Consider the following 5,424-nt stretch of genomic DNA (forward strand, 5'->3'; position numbering starts at 1 on the left):
CTTCAAGTGGCTTCCTAATTTCAGGCTGTCATGACAATCTGAATGGCCAATATTTGGGGCCAAACTTCACTGTGAGTCTGTAAACACTGGAAGAAGAAAATATTAGATGGTATGTTGATTATCAACCTGCTAGTAAGTGTTGGCACAGAGCCAGCCATTCTGAATTTGATCAGAACACATTCCCTACAGGAGATTTCTTAGCCAAAGGCCCACCTGTTCAACAAAACCCTTCTCTAGTGGTACTTTCCCCACAGGGGACAATGTCGCAGGCCCGAAGAGCCCATCCTCATGATGTCCTGTGTTTCTTCGCAGTTGCCAGGTGTTCCGTGTCACCATTATAATGGTCAGCAGGAGTGCCAGCCGGCAGCTGGGAGGCTTTGCTGCGGCCACACTAGCGTGGATCCTTTGTAGCGTCTCTATGAGCCTCCCTCAGTGGCGAGTATGGTACTTCCAAGAACCAATGGATTCCAAGCCAAGCATGACTTTAGTGGGGATGTGGAGAACCTGCGTGTACCACGAGGAAAGAAATTCCAATATTTTAAGAGCATGTTACCAATATACCTACCAGGACACCTTCATCCCTTTGGATATCCGCGTTGCTCAACATCTGCTACTGATCTCCAGCTTTCTCGGCATGATTTCGATGGTCTCTGTCGTTGTTGCTCTTTGGAAAATTTACACAGGAAGACTCTGGAAGAAAGCCACCTATAATCCATTCTTCTTTCCAGGGATTCTGAACATCATTGCTAGCATCCTAGTCTTCCTTTCAATCTTGTACAACTATTTATCCATCATTCACAAGGACGGGATTGCCTTTCCCCCATCTTTCCATACACCTTCCTTACCGGATACCCAGAAAGTTGGCATTGCACTGGCAATGGCAACTCTTTCTTCTGTCTTATTTTTAGTGGGTGGCACAATTTCCCCTTTCTTTCACTCTTCCCCTGCATTCCCAAATCCACTACAATATTTAAATGCAAGTTTCCAACTTAGATAGAGTTGAAAACCCAAAATTACAAGGAGTAATCACAAGTATTCTTCAGACAGCTACCTAAAAATTTCAGATTCAAAACCATGCCCGAGGACGAAAAGTGGATCTCTAGATGTATTCCTGTTTTAGTCTATTCAGTATTTCATTAAATGCATTATTGCACACTTAGTCTTATGAGTTCTAGATTTCAATTACTGAAAGTAAATAATCTGGAGTTATAGTAGATATGGAAATTAATGTCAGAATACATTGACCTCGTTCGTACATCATCCTCTACATCCATAAAAATTAAATCAGGCCTGTTTTCCCATGCCATGAAATTACAACTGTTCACCAGATGAACTTCCCAAAATTGCTATAAGGAATCTCCACAATGCATTTGTCAAAATACTTGCAAAGATTTTTCTCATAATACTTTGCTCCATCATTTAGACGTTAAATAGATTTTTCTTTTCCTAAAGTTTGAAAATGAGGCACTTCATATAATCTTTTATTATTCTTGTACTCCATTGCTGGATTTTCTTGTCCCACCAGGTTCTGCTGCTCCAGCCACAAAGGAACACACAGAAATACCATATTTATTATAAGACTATTGGCCGATGGCTAGGGCTTCTTACTGGCTAGCTCTGTCTTAATTATTAATCAATTTCTCATAATCTATGACTTTCCACATAGAGTTGGCTTACTGGAGAAGGGTCTACACCTGTTACACCTTCCTTTGCTATATGGAGTCTCTAACTGGCACTTCCCTACCTACATTTCTCAGAATTCTCCCCATCTACCAGCCCCATCTATCTTGTTGTCTCTACTGGCTATTGGCCAAACAGTGTTTTATTCATCAAGCAATAAGAGAAACACATATGCAGAAGGGCATCCCCCATCAGGACTCCAACTTTACTATATACAAAACATTTTCAGACTATCCTACACCTAATTAGTTTAACAAGTTAAAGTTAAACTTGTTAAAGTTCCTTCCCTTGTTGTGAGATATTTCCTAAGGAGAAGTAAAAGAAAAAAAAAAAATTACTCACTACAAAGAGCACATCAACAGCAGAACAGCAAACTAATTCTAACTATCTGTAACTTGGATACTTGTGTTAGCTTGAGGGACTACCCAAGTAAAGCCCCCAAACTAAATTCCTGAAAGAAGAGGTCAGTTTGCTTGGGAATTTGAGGTCTAGTTCGTAGTGTCTGGGGAGTCATGCTGGCAGGATCTTGATATTGCTGATTACCTTGTAATTACAGTTAGAAGGCAGAGAGAGGCAAATGCTATGTTTGACTTGCTTTCTCCTTTTCATACAGTCCATAACCCAAGCCCAGGGAATGGTGCTGCCCACCTTTAGGGCAGGTCTTTCCATTTCAACTCGCTAATTTAAAATAACTACACAAAGACACTCCCAGAGGCTGATGAACTCTAGATAATCTGTGTCCAGAAACTTATTACATGTAACTCTAGAATCTAGAATCTAGAACCAGTGAAATTAATAGTTCATATAAATTCACATCCTATTAATATCAATACTACAGTGAGTCTGACTTAAGTGATAAGCTCTTAAATATTCAGGGAAGATGTGGTTTAATAATGAGAAGAGTTACACTGTAAATGAAGAAAGTAAGACTCGACATGCAATTGTTATCCAAAAATGATAGCTGAAGGTTCTCTGGTATCCCCTTCCATTTTAACCATAAAGTCCAAATTATCCCTAATAAGGGGACTGATTTCAGGAAAAAGGAATAAAAAAAATTATCAACGTTTCTCCAAGTGTATACACTACATGCACTCTCTGTCATCTGGAAAGGGAAAATACAATTGATAGCCCAAACATGCAATAAACTTAATTCTTAATCTTAGGATATCTAACTCCTCAATCAAGTTGAAGTCATTCAGTGTATCTAAATTAAGGTTTCTATTGCTGAAATGAATCACCATGACCAAAAGAGACTTGGAATGCTAGAGGTTTTTTTTTTTTTTCCCTTATTACATGCTATAGTATATTATCTAGGGAATTCAGAGTAGGGACTCAAAGCAGAAACCTAAAGACCACAACTGTTCCAGAGGACATGGAAGAATGCTTCTTAATGACCATTACCAATCTCTTTCCTTGACCTGTTTTCTTACAGCATCCAGTATACCAGCCCAAGCATAGAAACACCCACAGTGAGCTGGATCCTCTCACATCAATCTTGAATTAAGTGAAGGCATTTTCTCAGTTCAGTTTCCCTCTTCTAAAATGACTCTAGCTTGTGTCCAATTGGCATAAATCTAGCCAGTACACTACAAGAGACATCAAAGGACATTTATGAAGTTGCTTAAGTAGATAGAATACGAAAGACAGAGAATAATGCAGCCAAACAGATTTTCTCAGCTTTCCCACTATTGCTTCCAAAGATAGACGAGGTACAGCTAAAATATATTCCCTAAGAGGGAGAATACTTAAATGTAGTATAGTCCTCTTCAGACCACAGCTTCTGTGTGCTGGCCACTAACTATTGTTCCATTGACTCACAGAAGATTTCATTTCCATGGAGCTAATCTCTTATCAAACACAGCCAATCCTTCAGCTTCATGTGACCAACCTCCCATTGTGCCAGTGAAAAACAGTTTCAGCTCAGTGACGCCACTGAATTGTTAATCATCACTGATTCATCAACCTAAGAAGACCAGCAACAAAACATTATTTATTTCATGTATTTTTGAGATTGTATCTTAATTACAACCTTTCTCTTTTCCTTTCTTCCTTCAAAATCCTCCCATATATTCCTCTCTGTTCTCCTTTTGATTCATGGCCTCTTTTTAATCAATATGCATATATATATATATATATATATATACATATATATACATATATATATGTTTACTATATAATAATATTATATATAAAACCCCAAATAGAACCCATCAATCAATATAATGTACTTCTATGTATGTTTCCCTGGCTGACAATTTGGTACTCAACAACCAATTGGTATGTTCTTTTCTGGGGTGAAACACCTCTTCCACTGTCTGCTTTATCCAGTTACCTGTACTTTGTGGAGGGTTTGAGTGGATATGTTGGTGAGGTTTTACAGGTCTAGACTGATGTTTGTAGGAGACACAATCTCATACCAAAGTCCCCAGTTCTCTGGCTCTTACAATCATTTGACCACTACTTCTACGATATTCCCTGAGCCTTAGGTGTAGGAGTGATTTGCATATCCATTGGGACTGGGTACCACAATTCTGCATCTTGATTGATTGTAATCTTCTGTAGTAGTTTCCATCTGTTGCAAAAGAAGTTTCCTATATGGGGGATAAAGCCAACACACACTTGTGGGTAAAAGGACAAATATTTATAGATTGTTAGGGATTATGCTGATTTAGTAATTACTGATTGTGTATTCTCCTCCAGTAAACAAAATTTAACCAACGCTTGTGAGTTATCTAGGTTTCCAGTAACAGACATGGTTATCTGTTCTTCTTGAAAGGGTTTTATGCCCAATTTGTGAGAAGCTGGCTGCCAACAAGGTGTTTTTATACCATGATGGTCATTAATATAGCTCATAGGAACCAAAGCCGAATAGGACTGTTGGTTTACTCCCTTTTTGAAAGATTACATGGTTCCTTATGGTGCCATGAAAGCAACTCCTGGAGGACGGGGCATTTAGGTCAGTTTCAACACAGAGGTCTCTGGGTGTGCTTTCTGAAGTATATGGTGTCTTTAGCAAGACTGATCTTCAATCTCCGATGAGCAACCAAGTGCAGCAGCAATAGGCTGTATGTTTTATTAGTCTCATAGACAGCCCTGTTCAACAACTCCAAACAAGGTTTCTCATATCTGGCATTGGAAGTTTTGTTAGGTGGTCTTTGTGTCTTGGAGGGAGCACCATTAGGCAAGATGCATTCATTAAAAATACATGTATATTTATGTACTGAGTTACAGGCATTTTAGATTTTTTAAAAACATATTTGATGGCATGATTCCTTGTGGCTTTCTCAGCCATCCATATTGTTATCTACTTTCCTTCTTATCCTGTATTTACCTTTCCCTTCTATAAAGTCCCCCCACCCATATTTCCATTTCCTCTAAGGTATCAGTTGTATCCTATCCACACTTAATCCTCCTAATGCAGTCTCTTCTGTATCTCTCCATAACTATACATTCAATTTCATCTTTCTTCAAAGTACCTCCCCCTGCCTTAGTTCCTTACTTTATACATAACCCTGTGGTTATACGGATTATAGCATTCCTATTGAAGGATTAAATGCTAATATCAACATATAAGAGACATACATATGTCTTTTTGTGTCTGAGTTACCCCAATCAGGATGATTTTTTTTTCCAGATCAATCATGGTCATATGAATTTTATAATTTTGGTTTTTTTTTTTTTTAAGTTACATTGTGTAAAGGTTCCAAAATATTCATTTTCCACTCATTTGTTAATGAACATCTC

General features: G+C 38.3%; 1 pseudogene; it reads left to right on the forward strand.

Annotated features, from left to right (window-relative positions):
- The first annotated feature begins 311 nt into the window (after window positions 1-311).
- On the forward strand, window positions 312-974 carry LOC127218491 (claudin-34-like; annotated as a pseudogene).
- Window positions 975-5,424: the final 4,450 nt, after the last annotated feature.

Source organism: Phodopus roborovskii, unplaced genomic scaffold (genome assembly GCF_943737965.1).
Source record: "Phodopus roborovskii unplaced genomic scaffold, PHOROB, whole genome shotgun sequence".
Taxonomy (NCBI): domain Eukaryota; kingdom Metazoa; phylum Chordata; class Mammalia; order Rodentia; family Cricetidae; genus Phodopus; species Phodopus roborovskii.